The sequence below is a fragment of the Rhinolophus sinicus genome, linkage group LG17 (assembly GCF_036562045.2).
Source record: "Rhinolophus sinicus isolate RSC01 linkage group LG17, ASM3656204v1, whole genome shotgun sequence".
NCBI lineage: Eukaryota > Metazoa > Chordata > Mammalia > Chiroptera > Rhinolophidae > Rhinolophus > Rhinolophus sinicus.
Genome location: NC_133766.1, coordinates 20,797,401 through 20,817,896, shown reverse-complemented (window position 1 = coordinate 20,817,896; position 20,496 = coordinate 20,797,401). Strand labels below are relative to the sequence as shown.

The 20,496-nt window shown below is 51.1% G+C and overlaps 1 long non-coding RNA gene across 13 annotated transcripts in view; it reads right to left on the bottom strand.

Annotated features, from left to right (window-relative positions):
• Positions 1 to 18,204, bottom strand: part of LOC109435751 (uncharacterized) — a 34,514-nt gene extending 16,310 nt beyond the window's left edge. The window contains exons 1-3 of one of the 13 annotated variants that reach the window (XR_012492965.1): positions 9,480 to 18,204; positions 6,318 to 6,441; positions 752 to 5,562 (exon numbers count right to left, since the gene is read on the bottom strand). This is a non-coding gene — a long non-coding RNA (uncharacterized LOC109435751). The other 12 variants (XR_012492971.1, XR_012492973.1, XR_002136009.2 and 9 more) reach the window with 12 other exon arrangements.
• Between the last annotated feature and the right edge of the window lie 2,292 nt (positions 18,205 to 20,496).

The following is a 20,496-nucleotide window of genomic DNA, read 5'->3' as shown; positions in this document are numbered from 1 at the left end:
GATTCAGCGGCAATGGAGGTCCATCTTTTCTCTTTCTCCCAAGATGGCACGGCGGGAAGGGGCGGGGCTGCGCGGGTGGGGCCTGGGGGATGTCACGCGCACATAGCGCAATGCTGCAGATTCAAGAAAAGTCTAGAACCCAGAGCCGCCATAATATCTCTCTGTCTCTCTCTCTCTGTCTCTCTCTCTGTCTCTCTCTCTGTCTCTCTCTGTCTCTCTCTCTCTCTCTCTCTCTCTCTCTCTCTCTCACACACACACACACACACACACACACACACACACGACAGGAACTCAAAGCCTATAATTGTGCCTAAGCAGGAAGTAAGCAAGATGAAGAGAAGAAGATAAGCTTTGATTTGGGACAATAAGGAAAGAGGAGGCCGAAGGAGGCCGCCCCAGAGCAGGGCTTCAGCTTAAGCCCGGAGATGTGGATCCACCAACATCTTCACATAACACCAGCAAGGGAAATACAAGTCTTACATCCCCATGATGGGTCCTTGCCTGCGGGGTCCTGGAGCATGCCTGCTAGGCCCCACCCTACCCCCAGAAGAAACCTGCCTTCTATCTGAGGCAGTGAGCCACAGTGAGAAATCCAAAGGGGCTTTCTGGCCCCAGTAAGATGGTTCTCATTTGGGACCAGTGACAGGAGCTCAAGAAGCAGCCCTGTCTGCCAAGCTCATCTAATAACACAAACAGATGCATTTTCTTTTGAGATTCTAAGATTCAAGTGTCCACAGAACCGTTTTGTTACCTGGTGTCGCCCCCACCCTGGTGTCCAGCAGTGGGCTGCTTCTTTGCCAATTCCTTCCTGAAAATGACCCGAGCCTAAGGGTCAGCTCTGAGCCCGACAAGCTGTTTTTGCTGCTTTCATGTTGACAGAACGTCCTGGCCACTCAGCTGAGCGCTCCATCTCCCCGCTCCGACAGACTGAGTCATCATCCAAAGAGGAAAAAAACAACAAAGCAGCCGTCACCAGGGTCCCCACTGCCGTCGGCTGACGATTCATAAGCTGTCGTCACTCTCCGCTCTGTAGTCCTGGAATTGGTGATGAGGGGCTTCAGGGTGCCCAACTTTCCTCCCACAGGGTGCAACAGCATCAGAAATCAGGCAGCCACTGCTGGGAGGAGAGAAGGGAAACTAACCTGGCATCAAAAGGCTCCCAGGAGGGTGCCCTGGTTAACCCTCACTCTGCCACCACAAGTCCTCATGGCTCCAGCTCCGTTCCCATGGTGTTTTCCTGATGGAGAAGCTGAAGGGGTATTTACTCTAGGTGGGGGAAAGGCACTACCTGGCAGGCTCCAGGTGCGTACTGCCTGGTGACCTCCTCCCCTGCCCCTGCTTCTGATACCACTGAAGGCTCACAAGCTCCCTTCTCCCCCATTTCTTCTCAGATCAAGCCGCCTATGACGTTCCTTCCTTAAGTCCTTGATGAACAATTGGGTAGAGGGACGGGAGCTGCATCACTTTCTGTTGGGAACCTACTTGCTTGGCAATACGTTAGGCATTTCTGTGTAGGTGACAGTGGCTCCATCTCACTGACTGAGGACACTAAAACTTAGATCAAATGACTCGTCTAAAACCACCCAGTGAAGACAACGCAGGGTCAAGATGCAAACCTAGCTCTGTCTGAGTGCAATGTCCCTGCTCCTTGCCTTCTATAGTCTCCACTGACTTCGGGTTCTGGAGCTTATTTCTGCTCTGAAGATACTACAACCTACCCCACCCCACCTCCACATCCTCTTCTGGGAGGAAAGCAACCAGGATAAATGAAGTTTGTTAATCTATCAGTTTTAGCTACAAAAAAAAAAGCCATTCTGAGGGAAACTGGCCACAAAGGAAGAGGAGAAAGTTAATGAGGCAGCCATGAGGGTGGTGTGGGACTGCTAAGTGACCCAGACCTTGGGTGCAAGAAGACCAGCCACGCAAACTCCCACATAGCATTACGGACTTACAGAATTCCTTAAATAGACACGTTTTGAGGATCTACCTCCTAGGAGGCATTTTATAGACACTGAGGGTTGAAAGAGGAAAATTGCAAAGGCTTTGAGAGACCAGCTTTCGAACCATGATCAGAATGCTTACCAGCCACAGGACTCTCCTTACAGGGTTGTGCTAAGGAATAAATGAAATAACCACTGAGAAAGAGCTTCACATGGTCCCTGTCAGGCAGAAGGCACCAAACAGGAATGTGTTTTCCTCCTTCTTTCCCTTGGCCTCTTGGAGCTCACAATCTAGTAGGTGACGTAAGACTGATATACAGAAAACAGTCACACAACTACAGTAGCGAAAAGGAGGGATGAAGCGTATGGGAGTTTGTCCAAAGAGGGCATGGGAAGTTATGAGGGTCCCTCCTTGCGAAAGCAACCAGGATGGTCCATGAAGGACAGTGGGACGGCCGCAGGTGGGTGCACAGAAAGGAGGCATGGAAAATATCACTAGTGAAAACAGAGATGGGAAAAGCAAGAAAAGGTCAGTCACCTGGTTTTGCCGGAACACATGGCCCACCCAGGGAAACTCAGACAGGCAAGACTACAGGAAAGCTAAGGCTAGTTACAGACAGCCTTGGGCAGCATGCTAAAGGCCAGGGATTTTATTCTGGAAACGATGAGAAACCATTTTAAATTTCTGGGCAAGAAAGACAAGATGGCCGCTACACGCAGAAGGGCCCGGAGAGGAGAGGGACGGGCAGCAGGGAGCCTCACTGTTGCACTACAGCTGGAACCAATGCACTGGCAGGGGGCGTGAGGAGAAACAGAATGAAAACGGTAAAAAGCCATGGCCATCAGAACAGATCCTCAAAGCTGCCATGGACCCCACCCTCTGTCCCTACGGGGAGACTGCCGGAGACAGACCTATTTGAGGAACACAAACCATAGCTCCGACGCATCTGAGCTGAGCTGCCATGTCTCTGCCTCTACTCTCCCCTCCAAAGTTCAGCTTTTCACCAAACTGCTTTAAGCCTCAGGCCGATGAGGGCACGACAGGCCCAGACCTTTGGTTAGCAGTGCCCATGCTCTGGCTGAGCCAGGGCCCCAGGTAGTGGAACCCCCACCCGGGGCTGTGTCTGAGGGTGGGACTGGGCGGTCCTGCCCCTGGGGCCACCTTCACTGCAGCAGCCACCACTGTGCCCGCCTCTGCTGGGCTTTTGCCCGCCCCCCTCCTCCGTCATAGCCCCCGCCCCCCGCCCACTCTGCGGAACCGGCACAGCAGGACCAGAAAAACCAACGCCACCATGTCAGGTACCAGCAGAAATGCCAACAAAATGGCAGCCTTGTGATAAAAGGAGTCCAACAATATCATCAACCCACCCAGAGAAAGGGACCCAGTGACAAGGGGCGTGAACAGTCAACCACTTCCCAACTGCCCCCCTCACCCTTCCTTACTCTCACAATTGTCACATATTTCCCTTCAGAAACTTCTTCTCAAAGCCAGAAAGCATAAGAGGGAAAGAAGGGCATCACCCCATCCCCCGAGAGGTCCTGGGGGCCATAGGTGACAGAGGGCATTGAGAAGGACGTTCTGCGTTCTATACCCCAAGATGGGAGACAGCAGTCCATTTCTGTCTTCAAACCTAGCTCCTACCACTGACTGGACAAGAGCTAGCCCTCCAAGGGAATGACATCTTTCACTGCTCCCCCATCAGACCCTCCCCAGCTTTGTGGGCCCTGGGGAACCAGGAGGCAGGGTTGCAAGGAAGGGCCGGGAAGGCACAGCGTGCCCTCCGTTATGTAATTAGAAGGGCGGTGCTGTCCTAGGCCGGAGACCCAGGGCGCATTGCGCTCCCAGATGCGCAGTCATGGGCAGGGGCCACTGGGCATGGTGCAGAACTTGGAAACCCCCTCTTCACAAATGAGAGACCTGCTACAAGGACCGGATGGAAGGCCGGGACCCTGATTTTTCCAAGTCCCCCACCTCCAACCAGAGGCAACCAGCCTGCTGTCCTAGTTTTGCTCTCACTCTCCTCACTCCCCAGAATGACAATCCTTTCTAACCTGGGACTTCCGAACCTCTCATGGCCCAGTGGCTCTCCCCGAAATCCCACCAAATACGCAGTTTCTGAGCAGTGTCCTGGGGTAGGTCCCCGTCCTCACCTTTCCAACCAGGGAGCAGCAGCTTCCAGAAGGCAGGTCCTTCTCATACTGGGCTCAGCTTTGGACAGCCCCGGACGTCAATGCAAATCTCTGGTCCCCTGGGAGTAGCCCAGAGTCAGCAGGAAGCCCAGGGTGGTGGCAATATCAGCAGCAGCAGCCCTGCCCTACCTTGCCCCTGTGTTTCCAGGGGAGCCAAGAATTATTTTGCTGCAACACTGAGGTGTGGCTGATCAGAAAATTTCCTTTTCTGAAACCAAACTAAAGGACAAATATTTTCTTCCAGTTTGATCAACCCTCTGTGCACCCATCTCCCCAACCCTTCCCCCTCCAAAAAAAAGTTTGGGGCACTCTGAGCTCCTCTTCCTTGGAGTGCATGAAATAAAAAAGGTATAGGAAGAGGCTTCGACTGGTCAATCAAAAGCAGGCACAGACACAGGGGCATACGCACACCCCTAAACAGATTTTAGAAAGCTGCTGGGCTTCTCCCCACCTCCCCTTTAAGCAAGTGAAATGCAAATTCAGATTTGATACCTTGCCCTAAGCCAATCAAAAAAAGGTTTTCACCTGCCACTGGCCCACCCACCAATCAGAGGAAGTTTCTGGAGTAGAGCCCTCCCCTGGCCAATGGAAGGCCAGCTCAGTCACTTAGTTAATGATGCAGCAGTACAAGGAAGGCCATCACATGTGAACTGGAAGGGTGCCAACATGGAGACACAGAGAGCGCAAGGTAAACAACTTTCCAACGCCAAAAGAATGACATTTAATCTCCAAATGCTAGCTTCCCTTCTCAGCTCATCCTTAAGCCCCCTTCGCTTGCCCTACAGACCCTGGGAACCTCACTACCTGTCCCCCTAGAGCTTCTAACAAGATGCAACAGTGACTGCGTCACCATTCCCCACTTTTCCCAACTACGCAGTGACAAACCTTCCGGCTTTACCCCACTTCTTCGAGCCCATGCCCCATCCTGCCCACCTGCTCCCCACCAGCCCCAGATTCCCAGTGCTGAACATTTCAGTAAGGTAGCCCCTGGGAAACTGCCTGGCCTTCCTCTCAGCACGTCTCCTTCTCACTCCCTACCTTCCACCTGAGAACTATACGGACAGACAGATGCTGACACTTAACCTGGAAAACCAGTCTGTCTGTCTGTCCAATAAAAGAAAATAAGGATAAAGACTGGGAGGTCAGGTGGGACGCCAGGGACAGCTTGCTCCTCTTTCCTCTCCCCCAGTCAGGCTTGAGCAGCTGACACTAAGGGAAAAGAAATTAAAGTGGAAAAAAAAGCCCTCCCTCCGAGAAAAAAATAGCAAAAAGCGAGAAAGAAGGTGAGAAAGACAGAGCGCCCACATACGCAGAGACATCGCCCCCGATCCCAGCAAATACGTACGTGGGGGAAGAAGGGGGTGACACCATCAACTCCTGAAGTCCATCGGACCACCCATCGTCGCCTGCGCAGACCCAAATCTCGGTCCGGCTGTAAGGTGCCACAGTCCCGAAGGTTCCAGAAATTGGTCCCGTTAAACCTTCCACCATTGCCCCACAACCTCCTGCTGCCACCACTGACTCCACCACCACCCCAGCTCCTCCCCACGGGAACCGCCCGTGCCACCTTGCATGTCATCTCCTGAGCCTAGGCCACCCAGAGGCCTCCAGCCCCCGACAGATTTCTGTATGCTTGGCAAGTGAGCTGGCAGAACCTGGTGCCCGGTGTTGCTATGACTTGTTTCTTGATTTCTCTCTCTCTGCTGCAGCACAGCTCTTGCTAGCAGACCTATCGACAGAGCGCTCTCGCTCTCTCTCTTCTCTCTCTCTCCCTCTCTCTCTCTCTCCCTCCCTCTCTCTCTCTCTCTCTGAGCTCTGTGACGCAGATCTAAATTCTCCAGTCTGCTCCTTGTGTTGCAAGAGCAGAACTGCAGCTTTTCCCCTGGAGAGCCTGAGGGCAGTGCCAAGGCTGGTCAAACACGGCAAAAAAAAAGTTGGGCCTACACTCCACTCCCTGGCCACACTTTCCGCCCAATTTTTACCCTACACCTCATTGCTCTGGGGCATAAAGGGCCTGGTCCCTGCAGGCTCAGGCCTTCCCTGAGGGCTTCCCAGCCACAAGGCTGGTTTAACTCTTTGAGTGACAGCGCCCATAAGGCAGACAGGGCTGTCCCACACTAAATGTTGCATCATCTTTTCTTGAACCCTGTGAGCTTCTCCCAGCCATAAGAAAAAAACGGTCCTCACCCTGAGACCACCATCCTGTTAACTCTTTCTGCCACAGACAAGTCCAGGTTTACAGCCACAGCTGATTTTTGTTCGTTTCTGCTCTTTTGGCCACAAACCAGGACCTTTTTCTCCCTGGAATTTCCTAAAGACAAAAAGCGTAATTAAAACATTGCCTGTTTATCCCATGAGTGAAATCCTTCTATAGGGGTAGGAACTGGGTAAACCAAATTGAACTGCAGCCTGAAGAATCCTTAGTAAAGCCAGTCTGGATCTCCATTCTTCCTGGGCTCAGAATTTTAGGGCCTAGGTGGATACGTCCAATCACTTCTCAGAAGGCACTCTGGCCACTCAGTCCCAGAGATTCAGGCTGCTGAGTCATTTGTTCCCAAGAAGATCCTCTGACAACACGAAAAGCAGTAAACGGGAGCAGCAACCAAGCCTGGGCCTGGAGTGGCTAACAACAGGGTTCTTCCCTCCGGGTGGGCAGCCAAACGAGAGGAGCATCCACCAGCCCACCCGCACTGCCCCTGCGAGGGTAACGCGTGGGTATCCACATACCTGGAAACTCTCACGGGGGTGGGGGTGGGGGTGTCCCACCAATGCTCTGGAGACTGCCTGAGGCTGTTTTTGGATACTGACAGGCCTCTCCAAGAGCAAAGCATGAGCTCCCAACATTTTCCTGTTCCCGGACCCAGAAATATTTCCAGAACAGTTCCCATGCTAACTCACTGGACCCCGTATACTTACACCCAGGGAATCTTGGGTCCCACACCACTATATTCAAAGAATGCAGACCCGAAAAGATTTCTGACAACCAGTCGCACTATATGATCTTAGACCTGACTGGAAGTGAGATATTCAGGTCCTGGGGTAGCTGACTCATAAAGTATATCGTATCAAGAACCTCGCAACTTCCAAGAAGATGGCTTGAGAATGACGGGCCAGGCAGCCACCTTATCCCAAACGCTGCTTCCCCAGCAGCCTTCTCTGGGCCAAGGTTTCGCCCAGAAGAAAGAAGACCACTTGGAAGACAACCATGGTACGCCACGGTTTTAAGAGAAGCCCCGAGCTTCTGTGCCAGCTGCCAGCAGGGGGGAAAGCGCTTCAAATTCACACCTTCTGGGCTCCAGGGTAGAGCATGCCAATAACGAAGTCACCTACTGGTCTGATGACCAAAGGAATGTGGCCTTGATGGCACTAAAGCGAGTCCCCCGGAATGGTCCTCTGCCTACTTAAATACCATTTGCTGTAGTTTCCTTTTCCATGGAAGAAAAACATGCCTAAGTTCATGTCAGGACATTCCTGATTTATCCAAGAGCCCAGGATCAAATAAACAAAGGGCTTTGAGCTCTGCCAGGGAGCCTCCTGCTTCAGGACGGAGAACTAGAGGGAAAGAGGGCTCAGCACGGAGTTGGCCCATCACCCGTGAACCTGGTGAATGACGTGGCTGCTCACTGCCATGGCGATGGAGATGTCACGGGTGGGTGGCAGTGAGCGAGGCAAATAAGTCATGAGAGACTGCGCAAGAGCAAGTTCAGGTCAGAGGGCCACACACAGCCACAGAATTTACAGAGAGAGGACGACTGTGGTCACTGAGCTTGAGTCCATGCAAAGAAAGGTTCCCATCTCAGGGGCTCGGCAGGGACCAACTCTGACTTGCAAAGCATTATGACAGCACTATATTTGGAAAGGTTTTGTTTCATTTCACTTTTCATCTAAGTCTTTTCTTTTTCTTCCCACAACCCCATCACTTCTTACAAATTTACTAGGATTGAAACAGTCATTTTAGGTGCCTCTGCCCAATTCTAGGTCTCCCTTCTATTGATTCTGCGTGGCACCAAGAACAGAAAAACCCGAACGGGATGACCAGGAAGCAGAAATGAATTCAGTTCCAAAAACACGAGAGGATGTTTACTTAGCAAGCACGCTCGAGCCTACAAGGAAGCAGTTTTACAGGGTGCTGCATGTGGTGTTTGATTTCGGGGGTAAAGATAACTTCTGAGTGAGGGGAAGGTGCTGGCTCCTTCCGTCCACACTCTGAGGCCTGTGGAGGCTGGGCCAGGGCAAACTTGCAAAGGCAGGGCTTTCACTCAGACCCAGCAGGTCACTGGCTCTCTGCAGCTACAGGCCTCGGAAACTATACCCACTCTCCAAATATTGTGAGTTCTCCATGGCCTCTGACGGATCTGGGTCAAAATTTTGCAATGCCCAAGATGAAGAATTCATTTTCTCTTTAAAGGGAATGAGCTGAACTTTTACCCAGCCCTTGTCCAACATTAGGAATGCAAGCACTGTGTGTAACTGCCACAAACTCCAGTTTAGCGGGCATCAGCCAGGAAAGCAGGCTTAGTGCAGGCCTCCGCGTCCTCTCATTTCCTCAGCAGGGCCTACTCTCCAGGGACAGGATCTTTAATCAGGAAAGGAACCGTTTCTCTCAAGACAGGGGAGCTGTTCAGAAGACTGATCCCAAACGCCACACAAGTATCTGGGCTGGAGTGGGTGTTCTAGATAGATGAGGTAGCAACCAGTCTCAGGAGGAACTGACAGGCCCAGCTCCACAGTGAGATGGTGTTTCTGCTCACCGCCTGGGAGGGGCAGACAACGGGCACTCAGTGACCCCATGAGGAAATCATTTAGTAAGTACCGACCTACCAGGTGCTAAGCCAACATGCAGCATAGGAGAACTATACAGGTCATCACCTCACAACACGCACATTCTAGTTGAGGACCCTATAAGCATTCCCAAATGTGCATTTTTGACTTTTTAAGACTATCCTTTAAAAGCAGGAATTCATTTTCCCATTGAAATATATTAAAAATATTGGTTGGGTTCCCAGGGTAGCCTTCAAAAGTCTATTTTACCCACTTCGAGAAGGGCAGCCCCTCCCCAGCCCTGCCTGGTGGGGCCCAGCTCGGAATGGAGACCTCAAGAGCCCAGATCATCCAGTTTTTCAGGAGAATACAGAAATCCAGATTTATTACATTGAATTCTCGATTCTTAAACATTGTCCAAAAATGTAAAACGTCAAAACATAACCTGCCGAGCTTCCAGTTTTATCTGTGGTAATGAGTCCAAAATATGATACATTTGCAATAGAAAAATGGGAGCAGGCACTGCCAGAGTGAGGATTTAAATAAAATAAAGAAACAAAAGATTATAACTGAAGAGAAAAGCTTTACCTCACAGAAGCTGCTACCGGAGGAAAGCACGGCTTACAGGAACATGAGGGACCTCTCAGCCTTCGGTCAGTGGATGTCAACCAGCTCTACGTTGAGGGCTGCGGGTGGAGGGGCGCCTCAGAATTATTTTTAAATACCCATGACCATTAAAGTACTAGTGTTTGTGCCCATTCTGACCTACTAGGGGGACAAGAGCCTCCAAGTTGAGAGCTGTTGCTCTGGACATCCTCAAAGGGTCTGTTCAGAGCTTTGTTGCTACATCGGAAGGGATTACCGTAATTCAGCTGCCCATCCAAGGCATGGAGCCCGCCATAAACAACACTATGACCAAGGGGTAGTGTGCTCTAGCCTCTACTTGACTCAATAACTCCCATCGCACCTTTGCGGTCTCAGGCAACTGGAACACACCAGAGATGAAATCCCTCTCTCGGTCAGAACCTACTGACTAGCCTTCAGCTCTTCATTCTGCCTTTGGAGCCCACAGAACAAGTCTACTCCCCCAAAGGCTTTCAGATATTTTAGGATCACTTTTACAACCACAAGTTTTTAGGCTACATAAGGAGGTACAAAAAGGGAAATGAAAAAGGAGGTGGGGGGCAGGGGAAAGCCGGGGAGAAATATTCTTAAAATAGCTGATCAAAAGTTAACAAGCCAAAGGAAAAGAGGAAGAGACCTACGTATTATGTATTCATGAAAAAAAGAAGCAGTTGTGGCAGAATAAACAGCCGACAAAGTGGGACATGCCAGAGGAAGTGCCCAGGGTCCACACGCATAGGAAAAGGAGAGCCAGGGAGTCAGACAGTTCCCAAGGCCAGCCACCAGGCTGTGCCAATGATCCAGAGCAAGCTGCTTACAACCTGGAATTGGGAGGAGAAAACTGTGTACAGCCCACAATTCATAAGTATAAGACATTCTTTTGACCATCTGAGGGGAAGGGGTTCTTTTCCTTATGATTTTATGGGTTCGTTCTACATCCTGGACACAAATCCACTTGCCAGTCACAGGGACGGCATGTGTGCTCCTCACTCTGCTAGTCTTTTCTCTCTTTTATTGATGTCTTTTGCCATCAGAAGTTCCTCATTTTAATGTCAACCAACTCATCAACCTTTCCCTTTATAGTCAGTGCTTTTGGTGTTTTCTGGAAAAAAATGCATGGCTACCCCAAGGTTATGAGGTTATTCTGTTACCTTGCAGGTGAAGTTTTCTTTTGTCTTAACTTGCACGTTTAGATTGATGATCTCTCTACATTTATTTTTGTGTGTGACATGAGGTAGTGGTCAAGATTCATTTCTTTCCCTATGGATATCCAACTGCCCCAACACTGTTTATTAAAATGATTGTCCATTCCCTACTGCTAAGCGGTGGCCTCTGTCATAAATCAGGTGTCCAGGTATGTATGGGTCTGTTTCTGGGCAACTTGTTCCATTCTGTTGGTCAGAAATAAGATAGACAAATAGGTCTATTATTGAGTTATGGAGCACTAATCTTAAATCAGGTGATTTACCATGAGGATTTATCTGCAAGTAAAATTTAGGAAAATACAAATCAAAGAGCCAATTTTGCAAAGGGAGTTCCATGTGGACAGCCATAGTGGGAGAAGAGAACGCCAGCCTAGGTCTCTCGGAAAGAACAGAATGAGCAGGAACAAACAAAAAGCAACTCAAGCCAAGGAAAGGGGTAGCAAGAAGGGGCAGAGGTAAAAATGAGTCTTGTTTTTTGTAAATAGTAACACAGTGATTAAGAGGACAGGCTCGGGGCCGGCCCGGTGGCTCAGGCGGTTAGAGCTCCGTGCTCCTAACTCCGAAGGCTGCCAGCTCGATTCCCACATGGGCCAGTGGGCTCTCAACCACAAGGTTGCCAGTTCAACTCCTCGAGTCCCACAAGAGATGGTGGGCAGCGCCCCCCGCAACTAAGATTGAACACGGCACCTTGAGCTGAGCTGCCTCCCATCCGGATGGCTCAGTTGGTTGGAGGCGTCCACTCAACAACAATGTTGCCAGTTCGACTCCCGCAAGGGATGGTGGGCTGTGCCCCCTGCAACTAGAAAACGGCAACTGGACCTGGAGCTGAGCCGCGCCCTCCACAACTAAGACTGAAAGGACAACTTGAAGCTGAACGGCACCCTCCACAACTAAGATTGAAAGGAAAACAACTTGACTTGGAAAAAAGGGCTGGAAGTACACACTGTTCCCTAATAAAGTCCTGTTCCCCTTCCCCAATAAAATAAAAATTAAAACAAATTAAAAAAAAAAAAAAAGAGGACAGGCTCATACTGTGTTAACCTGCATCCAAGTCCTGATGTATATACTGTTTAGCTGTGTGACCTTGGGGAAGTTAACTCAGTCTTTCTCAGCCTCGGTTTCCTAATCTGTAAAATGGGGAAACTCTTTCTTATTGAGCTGTGTAAATTAAATGGGTTAATCAATGTACATCACTTAGCATTACAAGTATTCAAAAAATGCTGGGTGCTATCCCCATCAGTTAGTGATACCGTGGAGACCAAGCAAACTACTGGAGCAATCTTGGTGTTCAACAGACATTTAGTGAGTACATACTACAACACAAAGAGAACATACGATGGTTACAAACAGACTCTAAAACGAGACAGGTTTGAATCTAAATTCTAGTATAGCCTCTTTACTAGTTATACAGACTTGAATAACTTTTTGACCTAAGTTTCTAGTTTCAGCTTCATTCACACTTCCTAGGGGTTTTCTTGATAAAAATGTTATAAGATATAGAAGCATTTTGCACATTGCTCAACACAAAGCAAATGCTCAACTGATGCCAGCTGTCACTAAGATGATGATGATGATGGATAATGACGATTTCAAGCTTGGGACCATACCAGGCACTGGAAGAAAAGGCCTAATGACACCTCGAAAAACCTACAGTCCCTGGCATTCTTCGTCTTCCATCCAAGGGCTAACCAGGTACAACCAGGTATTGACAAAACTAAGCAGACAAGATCAGGTGTGATCAGGTGGAAAGCCCAACACAAAGGAGGGGCTTGGAGAAAACAGGTTAGAGACGCCAAGTAAAAGCCAAATTGTTGGGACAGTTAAATACTTGATAAGGAAAAAGAAACAAAAATAGAATCTACAAATACGTGTAATCAGAAATAGTCTGAAAATGCGCTGGGTGGGAGTTGGGGGCGGGGGTGGTGTCAGAAACGGTACTCGGAGCTTAGAAGTCGGATGGCATTGATGGCGTCCTGGGGAGACGGTCCCTGAAGAGCAGCGTCCATCAACAATAACGACCACGATATGCTCAGCCTTAAGCACTGCATCTCGTCAGTCTCCTGGAACACGTGCCTCAGTGCCACTGAGCTGTTCCCATCTAGTCCCCAACCTGAGGGACTACGACACTTCCACCCAGGTTGCTGAGCTGAAGCGAAACAAGGCCCAGCAGTGATGACAAACACTCCGAGGACATAACACAGCGCCACGTGCCAAGTGAAACATCTTAGAGACAAGAGCTGGGGATGCAGACACCCTGGGACGGAGGGTAGGTCCTAGCAGAGGTGACATCAGACGCAGACACTGAATGCCGCCACAGACAGGGAGCTGGAGCCAGGCAGCAGACAGGAAGTGGCCTGGCAGGTGCTGACCCTGTGCACACAGGACTCCCATGACTGCAGGGTGAAGGGCGACGAGCGAAGGCCAAGTCGAGTCCTGAATTCACAGCACAAATGGAAGTGAGCCCCAGCACCCACAGAGACTCGCATGGAAAATGCCCAAGGGCAGTACAGTGATGAGGCATGTTTGTTTGCGGGGAAGGTCAGGCCTGGGATGGCAGATATTGTGACCAATAGGCCCTGTTTGTAAGGAGATGCTTTCTCCTGGGCAGACCGAGTCAGCCAGCCACTCAGGCCAAAAATCCAAAAACAGTGTCCTGCCCAAGCTGGCTCCCATCACCCCCCAGGAAAGTGAAAGAGGCCAAATGTCTGTCTTGTCCTAGGCCACTGGTCGTTAAATCTAAGCTTCCGTGCCAGAGGGGTCACGGCTCAGCCTCAAGCGAAACCCAGGCTGGTAATGGGACTGGCACCTGCTTTTCAGATGCAGGGCTGTGCTGAGTGAACATGGTCACTCCACTAGCCAAAGCCCCTGGACTACGGCTTCTAGTGCTGCCCACAGGCAGGGGGACAACGTCTTCTTGGGACTGAGGGAGTAACCCAATGCGCCTCTTGGCTGGCTGCTCTTGAAATCCTGGCCTTGTCAACAGATAGAAATAATTTCCAGAGAGATGGAGTGTGGCTGGGCCACGTGAGTCAGACTGGAGAGCTCTACACCATCCCTGAGCAGTAGAATCTGCAGTTTGTGCCACAGGCCAGACGTGGCCGGGGAGGGGGCACTCAGAGGCCCTGCCATTCACCCTCCAGGCACAGGCTGGGACCCTCAGGTGGTACTGCTGCTCTTGGAGTTCTTGGTCTTGATCACGGAGGGAAGCCCCGGGCAGCAGGACATGTCTCCAGGGTACAGAGAACCTGGGCGACTGCTGGGCTGTACTGACCTCTGCCTGACCACACGAGCTTATACCATGTGACTCAAAAACGGAGTGTCTTTCTGCTCCAGAACAGACTATTGCTTCGCTTAGCTGAGTCAGATCTAGACAGCAGGAGTCTCAAGCACAAGTAGGACAGGGGGTTCCCCAAACAAGTCTGCCTTGAGCTTTAATTTCCATACTGCCTTCTCCCCCACTCAGGGCATGCCATGCCCATACCCGTAGCCGAAGAGGGAGAACGCCAGGGCCACCGTGCACAGCAGGGCGCCAGTCTGGGCTTCCAGCAAACGGCCGGCCTTGTTGAGACTGGAGCAGGGACAAGGCCTCCAGGACTGAGGCTCTCATCTGGCCGGTGGGCCGGGGGCTGGGGGCAATCTAAAACATCATATTTAATGTCACATTTTGGGGCAATATTTGCGATGCATTTTATATGCTTTCATAACATGAAACCTTAACAAAAGGAAGGGTCCACAAAATCATTGATGCTGTGAATACATCCTCTGCCTAGAGCTGGAGAGTAGGGAGGGGTTGTTGACCAGAATTTCGGGGGTGACAGGCAGTCCTGTGATTGTTTGATTTACAGAGGGAAGGTGTCAGGACAACAGTCTAGGAGGGTCAGCTCTCTGAAGCCCTCTGGGACTGGCGGGCAGCCATTATTCTCAATTTAGAATCCAGCACAGGCCTCTGGGGTCAAAGTTCTTTCCCCAAAAGCAGAGCAGCACTAACAGCTCTGCCTTAAAAAAAACCCAGAAGATTATACGCAGAAGTTTCCACCAACGCCATGTAACGTGGGGTAGGAGCACCCTACCACTCTGTAACACCCTCCCTGCAAAAACCTCAAACTCTTCAGGGGTCAGGGGGAGAACTGAGAAGGCAGGAGAGTGCTACACGAATGGGCCATTTATTTATCCCCCCTCAAAAACATGTGTTTGGGACTACATGTGCAGGCACAGTGCTAGGCGCTCTCCTCAGAACGCTAAGTTTGGCCAGCAGGGGCTTTCCCCATCACCAGAGGCCGGTGAACCGGGAATCCACTAGGACGACAGGTGGCTCCTTAACCCCAGCCTGGCCCCCCAAACAAAGCAGCTCGAGTCCTGCTACCCCTCCAGGCTGCAGCACCTAGATATCACTCTGCACCCTTCTGGAAAGGGAGAGTGGGAGTGGGGACACCTGCCTGCTGAGTGCACTGATGGCACAGCCAACGGAGCTTCTGGGAAGGCTGACATGAAAGAAAGCATCACTGGCGCTTCGGAGAGCCCTGAGGCATAGAGGGTTGGAGGACACCGGATAGGCGGAGCTGAGACGCTGAGATAAGCTTGGGAGTCCCCAGCCACTTCCCCTGAGAGGCCATTTCCTAACAGCCCACAGAACATCCTTGCAGGCAGAGCCCAACCCACTGACCTCTCGGCCAGGCAAAAGCATGCACAGTGAAGTCCCCTGACAGCAGTAACCACCACTCCTGACCCGAACCCAACAGAGCTGCCCAGCCCCATCCAAACGGAATGGGGTGACCTACGAGAGGGAACCTTCAGAGTGAGGACACTGTAGGTCAGCTGGCCACACCTTTCACCAATACAAGATTGGCCTTGGGTTCGAGGCCAAGGTGTGGGACCTTGGGTGGGTTACTTCATCTCTCAGTCGAAATTTTCTCATCTATAAAGTAGGGTGAATCAGCAATTCATACCCCTTCCCAGTAGTTGTGATGATTAATGAATCCATGTAAGTAAAGCACTTGGTAACACTGCCTGATACACAAGCAAAATGGAGCTATTCCTACTGTTTGTATTATTAACATCCTGTGGCAGCCGCTCAGCCTGCCTGTAAGCACTGTGGCCCCACTGCAGGAGCTCCCAGGGTCACCCATCTTGCCTCCCTCATGTCCTTCACGGCTCACGTGGTGGGAAATAACCCAGTTCCATGCATCAACACTGGCCTCCCTGTCACTGTTACCCATTGGCCCCAGGGCTGCCCCTGCAGTGCCACAGAGGGAGCCCAGCAAACCACTGCCCCTGCCCGAACTCTCGCCTCTGGGGGGAATGTTTCCATGTTTTTAACCACTCTGCACATGCCAGCAGCCCTCCTCTGTATTTGTTCTAGTTTGACATTTTCTCTCCTAAATGGGATCAAGAGCTCCAACCACCAGCCAAAAGTGGCCTGAGCAGGCCAAGGCACAGCGGACGCTACGCCTCGCTCCAGCTTAGTCTACTCATGGGCTACCCGCCCCTCCACACTCACCCTAACTCCCCACACCCCGTTTAAAACCCTGCTCTGGTGTCTTCATTGGGACTCTCTCAGTCATGATCTTGGGAATGAATCAATAAACCTTTGCTAAATTATTTCTATATGAAAAACACTAAGCCAGGTGCTTTCACATACATTATCTCCACTAATCTGCTCAATTCCCCTGAGCTGGAACTTGAACCCTGTTCTCCGGCCCCAGAGCTCATCTGCTCCTTTCGTGAGTGCTCACTCGGTGCATCCTTTCCACGTGGCCAAGCTGCGGCAAAGACAAGGGGCTTTTGACACTTGATGCTGGATGGTCTCTACCAGATGAAGCGATATATTCCACTGTATTCTCCATTCTTTCCCAGGCCAGACAGATGACAATCCTACAGGCCACACATCTGCCACACTGACTGTTCTCCCTTCTCCAAATGCCAACAACACATGTAACCCCATATTGATTTAGAGACTAATAATATCCTGTCATGTCTCGTCATGTGTGCTCATCTGGTACGTCCCACTAAAGTCTGGACTTTTCAAAGACAGGGACCAGGCAAGCTGTAGAATTCTTTCATTCTTCCCAATCCAAGGTCCCAGCAGCATGCAATCAATATTTGTTGATTGGCTGATCAGGCTAGATCAGGTCTCCCTGTCAACACGACCACCCCAAGTCCCCAACAGATTTACTGGAAATGGGCTCACTTGGCCCTCTGCTCCTCTGAGGTTTCTGCTACTCTCTCCTTCCTTTGCTCTAGATTCGTCAAACATGAATTTAGTCCTCTTACTCCAGCTTCTGCAAAGGGTCTCCATGCAAATAACAAAGAGATACCTGACCTGTCCTTTGACAAACACCAGCGATCCCCTCGTCCTCTGGCTGGAGGACGCTAAGGGCTGCTTGCTCTGGCTGCAAACAGTGCAATGTCAACTCTGAACCTTGGGGATGGGTTATGCGGGCTCCTTTTTCATGTGGCCCCATGTGAGGCTGAGAAGGGAGGAGACAGAAATCAACTGTCCTCATCTCATAGGTGGGAAGGCACCGTCAAATCCACTCTCATCCGGAGAATCAAAGACCAGATACTCTCCTAGCTCCTCATGGCTACTAACCAGATTGTGGCTAAGGAAAGAGTAGAATGCCTTCCTCACCAGATACAGAAGCAGACCAAGAAGAGAAAGAAGCAAAGGAGTGCCAGCCACAGCCTCAGGAGGTGGGTAGTAAGACACGGCCTTGCTTGCCTGCAGTGCCTGGGGGGGGGGGGGAGTGATGGGGGGGATTCTTACTGTTATTATGAACACGCACCAACCAAAGAAAAGTGGGGCAAAGCCTCTACCATGTGCCTAGCTTTAGGCACTTCACAGATACTGATGGGCTCCAGACAGAAGCCCAGCATCCTCAGACATGAGAAGTGGTGACTGCACAGGGAAGGCCTGAAGTCCTTGGGAGGCTGTTCTAGGTACTGGCTCTAGTTAATTAACGAGCTCTTATCAAGTACGTATAAGACCCGGTGTTATTTTCGGGGAAACACGGTATCTGATTCTTCTAAATACTTCCCACACCTAAGACAATGCCAGGCACACAGTGTTTGTTGATGCTGATACTGAATCCAGGACAGGAGGAGAAAAAGAATCAAAATTAAATATAAGACATGGTTCATAACCAAAGGAGTTCCTAAAATAGCTTCCAGAGCTAACATGATTTGGGAACAGTTATAAAACAGCCTAACTGCAAGGAAGCTTCGTGTGGACCTGGACTGCGTCTCACAGCCCGTTATGCCACCAGGGATGGCACATCCATTTCCAGGAATCATCTGCTGGCTGAATGGACAAATTAATCCAGTGCAACTTCTCGGGGCCTATTTCAAAATATCAGAAATATCAACGTTTACCTCTCATTTTTGGAATCATAAAATGTCCAGATACTGACCACTACCTACCATGTGGTTATACCCAGACTCATTATGTTACCTTTGTGCAAGAAAGAGATCAATGTGACCCTGCAAGCCGCTCCCGACATGAACCTCCTTCCCACCCCACCCCACTCCTGGCCCTGACGGCTCCTTTCACCCTCTCACAAGCAGAACCAAGAACAAGTTAAAAAATGGCAGGAACTCTTGGTGAGTAAACTTTGCTCCTTGGCCAAGATGAGGAAGCCACGCTACACCGCGGAATGCATCCCTCCTCCTGCTCGTTTGCAACCTCCTCAGGCTCAAGCTGGACTCTGGCCAGCTGACCGCTAGGACACGGCCATCTCCCTGGGGCCTGTAGGACTTCAGACAGTGGTTACCTCCCTCTGCCACAGCCCTGACCTGCGCCTACCCCCAGCTTTGGGAGATGAGGAACTGTAGAAAGAGAGCCTTCGTTTGGCTCAGAGCCCACAGAGGGGTCTGGCTTCCTCCGGAGGTTGCTCTGTGGCCTGGGCCCTGTCCCACCAGACATGGATGTTGCCCTCATCCCTCTTCTGACATAGCCTCCAGATAAGGCCACGCCCCCAAACGAGAATGCCTTTTATCTGCCCAAACAGCATCCCTCCTTATGAAGGTGGACCTCAACATCCACTGAGCCGTGACCACTCATCAGGCCCTCTGCATGCACCACGGCTCATTCGCCCCACCTTCAGGACGGCCCTGCAAAGCCTGGGCTACCACCACCTCCACTCTACTGGGCAGGAACTGAGCAGCTTGCGAAACAACACACAGCCAGTAAGTAGACTCGCAAGCCCAGACTCTTAACCACTGTGCGAGGCAAGCCAGCAACATCCTCCTCTTAGGACACTTCTTCCAACTCCTGTCCCCATTTCACACTTGACCATCACTGGTATGAAAGTGGGACTAATCATGTCTCCTCGAACAAAAAAAAAAGATCACACATGTGCCTTTGCTCTAAATAAGTATTTTTAAGATAAATTTTTACTATCGACTCGTTTAAATGAGATGTAAAGCATGTATCACTCCTTGGGTGTACAAAGTAGTTCTGTGACAAATTAGCCTGGTTCATCCCCCATCGAAGCCTTGTGAAGTATACACAATGACTCCCATTTTATAGATGAGCAAGTGAGAGAAGGGAAGTTGGCCAAGATCATCCAACGAGTAAGCAGCAGAGCACTAAAGTGAGCCCAGGCCTTCTGACTGCGAACTCCTCTGTGTCCTAGGTGCCCCCCGAGCAGGAGATGGCAGAGCACCGGGAGGACAGTGGAGGCCGGGGACTCAGGAAGACACACTTACTGGCTGTGTGATGCGGGGCAAGTTAACTAACCTCACCTTGTCTATGTCTTCATCCATGACACAGCACTAATAACAACGGCGACGTGGTTACCATGAGGAGTACATGAGATAATGTATGCAAAGTACTCAGCACACTGACCAACACATCAACAGTCATTACATGGCAGTTATTTGTATTAAATGCCTTGCCCAGGCAGGAACTACGGTGTCTCCTGAACTCTTTGCTTGTCTGTATACTAGTGAGACCAGAAACACAACTCTGTATGCAGCAGGTGCCTAACACAGGTGCAAAAAACAGCTTCCTTATAAGCAGCGACCATCCCTCCCGCACAGCCCTGCCCGGGATTCACGGGACGCAGTGACACAAGCCCAGGGCCACAGGCAGGGCCAAACTGCTGCACAGAGGCCAGGCCCTGTCTCCCTGCCAGGGAAGCTGGGCCCAGGCTCCCAACCACGGCGACTCGAAAGCAGCAGCCTCTGCCCTGGATGCACATGTCCGCGCACTAAGGACACTGACGCAGGCCCCGGGCTGCAGGCGCGGCCACACACCAAATGGCCGCCGCACAGGCCGAGCCGCCCGAGCACGTGTGCCTCCGGGAGGGGACGGGGCTGCCGCCTTCGCCACGCCCTCTGCCTCTCACCTCCCTCTCCCAGGCCCGAGGCCTCTGCTCCCGGGGCTGGGGAACGTGCCTGTCCTTGGCGAGAAGAGCAAACACATGGCCTACTTCCAGCAACCTTACTGTTTCTCACGTTAAGAATAAAATAATAAACACACACACACACACACACACAGAGGCTGGAGAGTCACGGGTAAATTAAGTGGCATCGGAGCTGCCGCACAAGGACTCATGCAGCACCCGGCTGCGGTAACCTGGCAACCTGCGAAAGGTGTGTCAGACTGAGTGCGACGCAAATAGACAAGCACCAGGGCTGAAGAGTCGGGGCTGGACAGGGGAAGGTCACACAGGCGGGCCTGGCTCCGCATGTGCTGCGGGAGGGGAGAGCAGATGGCACGCTGCCTGCCACAGCTGCCTGCCCACACAGCTCGTGACTCCCAGCCACGCGTCCCCACG